The 12662-nt window shown below is 40.3% G+C and overlaps 1 protein-coding gene across 4 annotated transcripts in view; it reads right to left on the bottom strand.

Moving 5' to 3' along the window:
* Nucleotides 1-7996, bottom strand: part of CSDE1 (cold shock domain containing E1) — a 41263-nt gene extending 33267 nt beyond the window's left edge. For 2 of the 4 annotated variants that reach the window (XM_054463239.2, XM_063651669.1), the window contains exon 1: nucleotides 7355-7629. The gene's annotated coding sequence lies outside the window, so the exon portion shown is untranslated. Of the gene's footprint in view, nucleotides 1-7354 lie in introns of all 4 variants that reach the window. The other 2 variants (XM_054463227.2, XM_054463218.2) reach the window with 2 other exon arrangements.
* Between the last annotated feature and the right edge of the window lie 4666 nt (nucleotides 7997-12662).

The following is a 12662-nucleotide window of genomic DNA, read 5'->3' as shown; positions in this document are numbered from 1 at the left end:
TAGACAATCTTGCTGAAAAGACAAGATTTATACATGGAAAAAAAAAAAAAAGAGTATAGGACAAAAATGCCAAAAATTATTTTGCTCAATTAGTATCTAGGTATCGATTATGTCACAGACTATCTAGAAATATTACTTATTGTTTATCCACAACTGCATGTCCATCAAAGCAACCAAGGCTTTTAAATAAGAAGTGGAATTTGAAGTGAACCTGGAAAATCAGGCAGAATTCTAGGAGAAAGAAAATAGCTGAGTATTCTAGGCATGAAACAGCACATAAGTCAAGCGAGAATATGCCACTAAATTCTTTCTTCAGAGCAGGGACCATGCATTCTATGATTTTCTAAGCCCAGCATCAAGTGAGGTCTTCTGCATGAATGCCTGTGGCAACATGTGTGGCTTGTTGTTTCAGAGGAAAATCAACAGGCTAGCCCGGCTAGAACAGAGAGCTGGGCTGAAGTGAAATAGGATATGTAGTGTGACAGGTGTAGTGGAGCCAGATTATGAAGCATTTCAACGTGATGTAACAGGAAACAGTGCCTTAGTTTTTGATGAAAGTGGTATTAAGTCTTGAAATCCTAAAGGAGATGACTTAGTAAGCAAACAGAAATCTCATTTGCACTGCTGCAGTAAATAGATGAGAAATGTCCATAGAAGACAAATAAAATGTATTTATCAGTAAAAATCACATTTCTGCTTTATATTAGCTATAAAATAAACAACTATTTTGCACTGACTCCAAAGTTACAAAATGGTGTTAACGAAAATTATTTCTACAGAGAGAAGAAAAAGGTGGACATGCTGAGAAATGGATATTTGAAAACATCAGAAGAATGATTATCAGGTGAGAGGTCAGAACTGATGAAACAGCTCAGACCAGAAGAGCCTAATCGCAATCACTGGTACTATTAAATACCATGAACAAGTTATCTAATCTCTCTAGGTTTCACTTTCCTCACATGTAAAATAAAAGCTCAATAACAGATGATCTGGCCATTTTCTATTCTCTAACATCCCATGTTCCTTCAAATATCAAATGTTACATACACTTGTCTGATCTTTAAACTTTATTTAGATCATTCTCCCATTACCCAGACTAGATATATGTCTTAGGGTAATGGTGCTCAAATACTTGGGAAGCTTTAAAAAAAAAAAAAAAAAAAACCTATGCCCAGCCTCCACTCAGAGTAATATAACTGGTTTGAGGTAGGGCCACTTCTTTAACTATCTTGATTCTTCCCCTCTCCATCGCCATACCCAATGTTGCAAGTTGTGTTAGTATTTCCCTCATGATATCTTTTGTATTCATCTCTTGTCCTACTAAGTGACATATTTTAGCTCAGGTGTCTAATATAGCCGCCAACTTCCAGTGCGCACACTTTCCACTTTCTGTCACATACCACCACCAGACTATCAAAAACTTGAATTTTGGCCAGGTGAGTTGGCTCACGCCTGTAATCCCAGCACTCTGGGAGGCCTTGGCAGGAGGTCTGCTTGAGCCCAGGAGCTCGAGACCAGCCTGGGCAACGTGGAGAAACCCCATCTCTACTAAAAATACAAAAAATTAGCCAGGCATGGTGGTATATGCCTGGAGTCTCAGCTACTTAGGACCGGGAAGTCAAGGCTGCAGAGACCAAGATAGTGACACAGTACTACAGCCTGGGAGACAGATCAGAACCTTGTCTCAAAAAACAAAACAAAACAAAAACCCTCCAATTTCATTTCTCATCTCCCCTGTCAAACATCTTCAGTTATTCTTCCACCACTCTAGATGGGAAGTTTTTAATCCTGGCTGTCCACCCACCCCGCCCCCGCCACCCAGCAACCTTAAACAAACAAACAGACAAACAAAAACCAACAAAATCAAAGCCTGAGTCCCATACAAAGATTCTAAATTTAACTACACTAGGTTAGGTGCCAGGTCTTGTTATCTCCCCACAAACCCTGCCCCAAGTGTTTCTGACTTCCAGCCAGGATTAAGAACTACTATTCCAGGTGTCTCTATTCTACCTTCCATCCTTACTCTCTACTGTGTTCCAGTTCTCCCAGAGGTCCCTTACCTCGCCTAATCCTTAAACACAACTCTTGGGAGATTCCTGAATTCTAGCCACCTTTGCTTATATGGGTCTTCCCACAAAAAAATACTATGTTGTGATCTTCAAGGTGACAAAAAAGCCTTTCTTGACCATTCCAGCAGACTCATTCATTAATTCCTACTAATGAATGGGGCAGTAACATCCACTGCCTGCATCAAGCAATTTGCAGCAAGTGGTACCAAGAAATTTCTGTACTTTGTTTACTTCATGTTTTTATGTATCTTGTTCCTCCAATTCTATTTCAGATTTCTGAGAGGTAAACTCAAATTTCTTTATCACAGCCTCCTTTCGCACCTAATCCAGTTCTGCCATACACAACCAAAGGAAAAAGGTAGTTAATCCTTAATAAGCAAAAGGACGCCACAATTCAAGTGTAAACAGTTATATCACCTTTAATTGTATAAAGTTTTAATTATCCAATCAAGAAATAATCTCTTCTTTAAAAAATACAGACTGTGTATACTGGTTTTATCTTAATGCTTTAGGTGTATTAATGAACCCAAAGAACTCAACATGGAGAAAGCAAGTTATCTTGAAAAACTTGAACTGGATTAACCCAGTCCAGGTTGTCGTATCACATTAAGAACTGTCAAGTCCAAGATTCAGTAACACAAAAAAAGAGATTTCTGGAACTGAATTGCAGGGCCATTCTTAGGCACTAATGAGGTCTATCAGGAGCTATTAAAGCTCAAATGAACCCACCAACAGTCATGAATAATTTACTGGCCGAATTAACATCTTCCCAGCTTCTACAGTTAACTAAATGTTTTTCAATTAAATTAACACTTACTGAAGAACTTCAAGGTATTGGTCAGGCATTTTAATATAAATAGCTATCCACTCATGCACCGATTAACATTAATTGGTGCTACTAACCACCTCTTTTGCCTTAACCCTAGGAACACAAGTGCATCTCCTCCATTCCCCTAAAAGCTTGAAACTTAAGTCACATGAAACACTGGGTATTGGGCTGGGGTGGTGGCTCTCGCTTGTAATCCCCAGCACTGTGGCAGGCCGAGGTGGGAGGATTGCTTGAGACCAGCCTGGGCAACATGGTGAGATGCTGTCTCTACAAAAAAATTTAGAAAAATAAATTCACCGGGTGTGGTGGCATGCACCTGTAGTCCCAGCTACTGGGGAGTCTGAGGCAGGAGGATCACTTGAGTCCAGGAGTTTGAGGCTGCAGTGAGCTATGACTGTGCCACTGCACTCTTGCCTGGGCAACAGAGTAAGACGCTGACTCAAAACAATCGCCCCTACAAACCCACCATACGGTACCAACAAAAACACTAGGAAACAATTTAAATGTGTATCTGAGAATCTCCCTGAGTGCTAAGTAATAACTCCTTTTCCCTTTGCTCAGCATGGAAATAGTATTATTACTTAATCACTGCAATCTCCACCTCCCGGGTTCAAGCGATTCTCCTGCCTCAGCCTCCCCAGTAGCTGGGACTACAGGCGTGTACCACCACGCCTGGCTGGCTAATTTTTGTATTTTTAGCACAGACGGGGTTTCGCCATGTTGGTCAGGCTGGTCTCAAACTTCTGACCTCAAGTGACCCACCTGCCTCAGCCTCCCGAAGTGCTGGGATTACAGGCATGAGCCACCGCACCTGGCCACCACCTGTTTTATTTCATGTCTTCCTCGGCTGTTTTACCTCAAAGGCCTAGCATAAGCCATGACATAGTCGGCACTAAATCAATAGAGGTTAAACTAGCACATTTATGTGGTAAGTAATCCATCTAAAAAATGTATCACACTACCTAGTTTATTATTTTGAAAGTATGCGCAGCACTCACTTTGGGAAAAGTTAATGAAAGTCTAAGCCAGTCTACAAAAGTCTGCTCACCTAACCCACTTCCTTTAGGCAGTATCTTCTTTTAGGCAGGAAAAACAAAGACCCAAATAGGTAGCACAGGACTGAAAAGTTTCTCTATTGCCTGACATTTCATTGAGCACCACATTTTATTACTGAAGTGCTTAATAGGTCTTAATTCATTTTTACTTTAGGATCTAAGGTAAATGATAAAGTCTAGATAATTAACGAACCTAAGTCACCTGTTGAGTAAAAATAAAAAAATCAAACAGACGCAACTATCTTTTTGTATCTGTGTAGTAACAACTGTGCTGGATTAATTATCTAAACAGCTACTGAGATATTTAAAATTATCTATCACTTAACTGCTTATACATACACCCAGAAGTCTAATACTTTTAAGCAGGACAAATGGCAGTGTGGGAAGATGCTGAAGAAACACTCTAGACACATCAGAAGACACCACAGACCAGCAGTGTCCAACAGAAATACAGTGTAATTATAATTCTAGTAACCATATTACAGTCAAAAGAAACAGAAGGAATTTTAATTAAACATCTTATTTAACCAATTATATCCAAAATGTTATTCTCTACAGGCAATCAATGTAAAAAAATTGACACTGTTACATTCCTTGAATCCAATGTTATTATACAAACACAGCACATTTCAATTCAAACTAGTCACACTTCAAGTGCACAATAGCCACACGTGGCTGGCAGCTACCATATTCCACAGAGTAGGTATAAACTGAGCAGGGGTCTAAAAAAGTACTTTTGTGCCAATTAGCAACAGGAAGTAAATGTAAGTAAGGGTCTTGAGCAAAGATTTTCACTAATAAAAGTAGGCAGTATCTAGCATAGAAGCTTGTTGTTACTAAATTGGAGAAACAGAAGTGCAAATAAGTGGTTATGTACCGGCTGTAGCTGCAAATCAACGGATAGCTTACATGTGCAACACAGGGAAACTGATCATTTTCAGCCACACACTGTTTTACCTCAGCATAAAAGGACATTAAAATATTAAAAAGTTTTGTGTTGTTTTTAACTAGGTACCCACACATGCAAATGGAAAACATTCTAATATCAAAACAAAAGAATTTTTAAAATCCTGACTGGGCAGAAGGGATTTAACAGCAAGTCACTCTCACCATAGTAGTTTCACCACTTAAAACAGTCTAGCTATTAAAGCTTACAAAATAGATCTCAAAGTGCTTCCTCTTCTGTTTTCTGCAAAGACAAAGCTAAGAAGAAGGCACATCAATTCTTTGTTTACTTAACAAGATCAAGATTTTTATCTCATTTTGCAATACAGTCCTGAAATTCAACTCCTCAAAAATCTGTCCAAAAGAACATCGGTCCAAAATTTCCATGTTTTAACTACCTTGTTGAAAGTATGGCTCTCACAACAGTTTCAATAGACTTAGTGCCACTGAACTGTACAATAAAAACCATTGGAACACTGAATTTTATGTTATGAATACTCCAGCATAATTTGATATTTTAGCATTTTGTTTGTTTAAAACAAAAATCGATGGCCCTACACGATGTGTCTTCAGGTGGGGAGAAGGGAAAATAAGGGTAGAGGGTAAAGCCAGACTGCACGTCAGCTTTCACACTTTCAATTTTGATTTGCTAGGACTTTACCAGATTTTCACCCACACTCGCTAAAGGTCACACTTAAGTCAGTACTTACGAAAAAAAGAAAACCTATCTTCTGTGCCTCAAATACTTTAGTTTTCAACTCAGCTGCTATAAATACTCATCTCGATGGTAAACATCCAGAACAGCTGCAAAACCAAACTATTACCTTCTCTTTTATTTTAGTCCCAGGGCTAAAACGAAACAAAAAGAAGGCCGTATATTTATCTAGGTTTTATGACTCAGGTATATCCCTATTGAAGTATATAAAGCCCCTCCTTACCCACACCAGGGATATCCATTATTGGTTAGTACCAAAAGAAAACCAAGGTACGTATTATAGTGCTCCTCAATGTAGTATCAAGAATGTTTGCCTTTAGTTACTCAAAATGAAAATTACTCAGCATTTTAGTATACAGTAGCTTATATCTGTGGGCTATAATTTGAAACCTACATTCTAAAAAAGTAGGTTAGTAGCAGTGGCTGAGAACTGCCAGTTCATACCAGCCTGATGAAAATTTAAGCCTCTCAAAAAGATTTAACTACCACAGTGCCTTTGAGCATTCTCCCTCTCCGCCCTGTCTCCCAACTGTTTAAAGAGCGCCATATTCTTTTACTCATTTAAGGTGCAAAACACGAAAATTAACTTGCCCAACAACGTTCAGATTTTCTTTGCAAATTCAAGCCTGTTTCAGGGAGCGTTCTCTGCTTCACCTGTGAGTTAAGCAAGACGGCCACCATCTGGGTGTTTCTAAGGGAAAACCTTAAAGCAAAAGAACCTTGGCACTAAGATTTCGTACTGATAAAACAGCATGGTAAAAATTTGAAGCTGTCTCCGACGGGGGAACTCTAAAAAATTCTACATAGAATGACGAAGCCAGGCCGTTCATTGCACAATGTGGGTGGGCCAGGCGCTGGCACCATGAGAACTACAGGAGGTGGAAGGGAGGACACTACTGAGCTTTCAGGGCGCACGCCCATTCCCCAAGATAAAGAGGTGGGAGCCACGTGCCTAAAAGATTAGGGACTGGTTCCCTTTCTCAAGACGTCGAAGGGGAGACAATGAGGGGAAGGTTGGGTGCTGGGACCCTGCTCTAGGTGACTGGAGTAACGATGTCAATTCCGCCACACTACTGTGCCAGATGTGGCTGGGGAAAGGTGTCTTTAAGCACTTCCCCTAAGATATCTAGATGGAGCAGGGTCTCAGTCTATACACAAAGAAGGCGCCACTGCCGCACTGCGCTCTGGTACTGGTAGTCAAGATTCCCAAGCAGGTAACGGCCAGGAAACTACAGGGTCCAGAGTCAAAGTAGGCCCCTCTTCTCGGTCTCAGGCTCTTCCAACCTCACACAAAGGACCGCGCCACCACCCCCTCGCCCCGCCCGCCGGGACATGTAGTTCCCGTTTCCCCAGCCAAGCCGCAGATGGGGAAGCAGTCAGACTACAGATCCCAGCAGCCTCCGCGCCCGAGCCCCGCACCCTCTGCCTCCATCTTGGCTGCGGTCGGAGCCTCCATTTTCGCTCCCTCCCCCCACTTTAGTCACCACCACCACTACCACCACGCGCAGCCGGCTGGCCTCAACTCCTCGTTTCAGCTCTGCGACCTGACATGAGGCCCAGGCAGTTGAACGGGAGATGTATGAAAAAGCCCAGGACAGGGAATCGGGGTGCATTCTTCCCCACCTAGAGCTCTACGAGTGCCCACCTTGACTCAGAAAGCTTTCTCGTTAGTCTTGGTCTTATTCTCAGCCCTTCCCCTGAGTTTTTGCTACCCCCAGTTGGACCCTGAGGTCGTACTCACCCCAACAGCTCAGCGCCCCCTCTCCAGCGCCGCCATAAGCAGCACGGCCCGGTACGTAGGAATAAATCTCGCTTCTCTCGCGAGAGTTGCGGGCTCCGAGCGCGAGCACGAGAAGGGGCGGAGTGAAGCGTACTCTCAATACGCTTGCGCAGCAGGGCTAAGTGACGCCAAGCAGTTTGCTGCACTTAACCACAACCAACATGGTGGCTGCATTCCCTTACATTCCTTCTTGGGTGTGCTGCGGGAAGCAGTCTCGGTGTTTACTGACTCCTCCTGGACACTAGGGGTGGCGGGTGGCTTTAGGCGTCTCTAGTCTTTGAGCGTTTGAATACGTTTTAGCCCGCAATAATAGGGTAAACCTTGAAGGCGAACAATTCTGAGGGTATACTCAGGAGTCATAAAAAATGATTTATCTTTTCCCAGCAAAAATCCGGAAGGGCCTCACATCGTTTCTTCTTATAGTGCAAGCATTCTTTCTTACGTCTACTGTTTTAGACGAATTTCATTAGTATAGAGTCAGCTTTGTAGCAAGGTAATTTAGAAATCTAAATGAGACCTTTGTTTTCCACGAACAACATTGCAACAGATGCACAAGAGTGAGCAAGGCTACATAATCACTAAACAAAATGAAACAAATTCAGTCAACTGACCTTTCAAGTTACCAAAGATATTCCTGTTGTGTCAGGTAATCAAAGAGGGTGAATCAGCAATTAAAAGGTTGAAATAAGAGCAAAGAGATGATTCATCCAGTGGGGGAAGGAGAAAAATGGGTAATTATGACCACAGGAAATTCAATGGATTATCCCCTGTCAGATAGTAGAGCATGCTCCTCTGGTGAGAGGAATGCTTTTCCCAGATTCAATGCTTTTGTTTTCACAGATTCACTGGCTCTCTCACTTGACAGTATTGGATAAATAATGAGCAGCCAGTCTTCTGAGAACTCTCCTACCCACTTTTTGCTTACAACACATTTATTTGACATGTTGTATGTGTAATCACTGGAAAGTATACAGTTGTAAAGAAAATCGGATATAGACTTGTCCTCAAGGAACTTTTAGTCTAGCGTCATTGATGATCACAAAAACAAATCTAAACATACACATTTGAATAAGTGCAATGAAGGAAAGACAACCTTCAATTCAGCCTCTTGAATTCTAAGAGGAGGCCATGTCCCATTTCTGTTCAAAAATTTCCTCTCCACCTTTGTTGCTGGTGTCCAGTCCCGTGTATAACACCTCAAAACTGCCTCTTTGCTCTCTTTGATGCCCTCCCACGCTTTCCTAAGCACAAATATTTGCTTCATTTTCAGTGCTTTCATAGCTCACTCTATTGTAATTATTAGTTTTTACTAGGTAGTAATACTCCAGCACAGAGTTTATGACATTCATCTTTGCATCTCTGGTTGTTGACAGTGCCCGGTCTCAACAACTCTCAAAAGCTTGTTGAATAAATAGCACTGCACAACAGCATGATAAGTTATTAGAAATTGGAATATATTTCTGGGAAAGTACAGAATGTAAATTTTTTTTTTTTTTCAGATGAGTTTCACTCTTGTTGCCTAGGCTGGAGTGCAATGGCATGATCTCGGCTCACTGCAACCTCCACCTCCCGGGTTCAAGCAATTCTCCTGCCTCAGCCTCCTGAGTAGGTGGGATTACAGGCGTGCACCACCACACTCAGCTAATTTTTGTATTTTTGGTAGAGATGGGGTTTCACCATGTTGGCCAGGCTGGTCTCAAACTCCAGACGTCGTGATCCACCTGCCTTGGCCTCCCAAAGTGCTGGGATTACAGGCGTGAGCCACCGCACCCGACCTAATTTTGTATTTTTAGTAGAGACGGAGTTTCTCCATGTTGGTCAGGCTGGTCTCCAACTCCTTACCTCAGGTGATCCACCCACCTCGGCCTACCAAAGTGCTGGGGTTGCAAGCATGAGCCACCACGCCTGGCCCAGAATGTAAATATTTCAAACCAGCTGTTTTGTTTAATTCACCCAATCGAGATCTCCCCTTCCTGCAATACAGCTGGTCTGTGTATTCTAATCTAATGTTATAGAGAAAATGTACCAGGCTCTTGCACTAGATATGAGGTCATGTGAAACTAATTAGGTAATTAGGTAATTCTACTTTTAGTATACATTCTCAAATATCACAGCAGTAGGAAATGTAAAAAAAAAAAGTCTTATAAATTATATCAATATAATTACTATTAATAAGAAAGGATAAAGCCTTGATTTCTACCATTACACATAGCTTCTGAAAACCTTATTTAATTATATGATCATTTCATCATCGTCATTCTGAATATATCCCAATTGCCTTTAAATTCCTTTAAATTCCTCCTTGTTCCAAAATTAATATCAATTTACATTTAACACAAAATGCAAATCTGTATAAACCCAGAAATATATATTTTAGCTTCTAATGCATTAAAGAAAGTAACAGGTGGAGCAATTTGATATAAATCACAAGTTAACATGATTTACTGTTTCTACAAGTAAAACCCATAAACAGAGGTAGGCTTCATTATTAGATCACTACATAATGATTTTTTTTCAGATGAATTTTGAAGTCAAATCAAAAACTGAAAAAATGTGGTTATCTTTTTATGTTTTTTTTTTTAAATTAAATCAGAAACTTGTTAAATCACTTTGGAAAACCATCTCCTATGCAACAGGGTGACATGGGTTTTGGGAAGATAGTCTGTTAAGGAACCATCAGAAAAAAATTTGAGAAATTATTTCTAGTTATTCATCATACTTAGTTTTCTACTCTGAAAAACTTAGACAATGAAATTGATAATGATTGTGTGCTTTTTTTCCCTCTGCAATCATCAATAAGCACATTATCTCTGAAGTCTACTTTAGAATCAAAAGTAAGCATTTCTTACAGTTTGTAAGGTTTTCTTGAGCAGCGGTGGGTGAGATTTTTGTCATTTCTCTGTTAAATGAGAAAAATTAGGTCAATATAGAGCTTTTTTAAAAAAATTAAATAAGGCTAAATTTATTCCAGATTTTAAGAGTTGTTTTTATTCTGACACGTCCTCCCTGTTTAGGAAAACTAAAGAGGATCTTCTTTTATAAAATTATGATAGGCTGGGCACGGTGGCTCACAACTGTAATCCCAGACTTTAGAAGCCAAGGTGGGAGGATCGCTTGAGCTCAGGAGTTCCGGACCAGACTGGGCAATGTGCCAAAACCCCGTCTTTACAAAAAAATGGAAAATTAGCCAGGCGTGGTGATGCATGTGTGGTCCCAGCTACTCAGGAGGCTGAGATGGGAAAGACTGCTTAAGCCTGGGAGGTCATGGCTGCAGTGAGCCATAATCGTGCTATTGCACTTCAGCCTGGGCAACAGAATGAGACACGGTCTTAAAAAATATTTCATTAAATAGGATAAAATTATGATAATAGTGGATGGTAAAGAGGTCCACATCCAAGGTTTCAGAACAGAAATAATACTTCTAGAGCAAAAACATTCATAAAGAAGAATTATTTCCATAAGAATTAATGTAAATAATTAAGATTTGGTCCTATAGGCCTACAACCCAAAACTTTTTATTCTTTAACCAGCCTCTAAACAGTTAAAGGGCATTATATAAATAAGAATAACATGATACCACTAATGTAATAAAATATTAGAATTTAAATAAGAATGCAAAAGCTTTATATATTGCTTCCCTTTAAAATGTTAAAATTGCACTTAATGGGATAATTATGTGGACATGCTAAAATGCTGCACCAAAAGTAACCATCTAACATTGTAGCTCTGGGAGTCAGTTAATAGAGGGAAGGGTAGAGCAACAGAATATTTATAATTTAACTTAAACTGAATCCTGATGAAATCCAATTGTATTTAACATAAATCCAAACTCTTTTACTGTGCTCTTCAAGGCCCTGGATGATATAGTCCCCACCAAATTCTCTAACCCCTGGTTGACTGGTTCTTCCTATATTGTAAGTTTGTTCCTACTTCAAGGCCCATGAATTTACTGTTGTCTCTGCCTGGAATGTTCTAGCCCAAATCTTTGGGCACTTTCTCATCATTCAGATTTCAGGTCAAATGTTACCACCTTACAAAGGCCTTTTCTAAAGTAAAAGTACCCACTAAACTATCAGTTTCCATTTGTTTATTGCTCATCCCTCTGAACTACAGCATAAGCTTCAATTCTCTAGTTCATCATTGTATCCCCAAAACCTGGCACAGTGACTTACGTATGCAGTAAATACTTAAACAGTATTCACTGAATGAGTAAATTACACTTATTTTATTGAATCCAAGGCAGTAGTGATTGTATGGTAGGTCATCATTTATGGATTACTAATAAGAAAATATGTAGCCATTACTATAAAGACACATGCACACATATGTTTATTGCAGCACTATTCACAATAGCAAAGACTTGGAACCAGCCCAGATGTCAATCAATGATAGACTGGATTAAGAAAATGTGGCACATATACACCATGGAATACTATGCAGCCACAAAAAACGATGAGTTAATGTCCTTTGTAAGGACATGGATGAAGCTGGAAACCATCATTCTCAGCAAACTATCGCAAGGACTAAAAACCAAACACCGCGTGTTCTCACTCATAGGTGGGAATTGAACAATGAGAACACTTGGACACAGAAAGGGGAACATGACACACCGGGGCCTGTCGTGGGATTCGGGGAGGGGGGGAAGGATAGCATTAGGAAATATACCTAGTGTAAATGATGAGTTAATGGGTGCAGCACACCAACATGGCACATGTATACATATGTGACAAACCTGCACGTTGTGCACACGTACCCTAGAACTTAAAGTATAATTTAAAAATAGATAAATAAATAAAATAACCCTAAAGCTCTAAAAGAAAATATGTAGCCATTTTCATTATTGATATGGTTTGGCTGTGTCCTCTCCTAAATATCATCTTGAATTGTAGTTCGAATAATCCCCACATGTCATGGGAGGGATCCAGTGGGAGATAATTGAATCATGTGGGCAGTTACCCTCATGCTCCTTTTCTTGTGATAGTGAGTTCCCATGAGATCTGATGGTTTTATAAGGGGCTTTTCCCCCTTTGCTCAGCACTCATTCTCCTTCCTGCCACCAAGTGAAGAAGGATATGTTTGCTTCCCCTTCCACCATGATCGTAAGTTTCCTGAGGCCTTCCCAGCCAAGCTGAACTGTGAGTCAATTTAACTTCTTTCCTTTATAAATTACCCAGTCTTGGGTGTGTCCTTATAGCAGTATGAGAATGAACTAATACAACAAATTGGTACCACGAGTTAGTGGGGCACTGCTATAAGGATACCCGAAAAT

This window comes from Pongo pygmaeus, chromosome 1, assembly GCF_028885625.2.
Source record: "Pongo pygmaeus isolate AG05252 chromosome 1, NHGRI_mPonPyg2-v2.0_pri, whole genome shotgun sequence".
NCBI lineage: Eukaryota > Metazoa > Chordata > Mammalia > Primates > Hominidae > Pongo > Pongo pygmaeus.
Note: the sequence above shows the minus strand (reverse complement) of the source record. Positions and strands in the feature narration are given on the sequence as shown.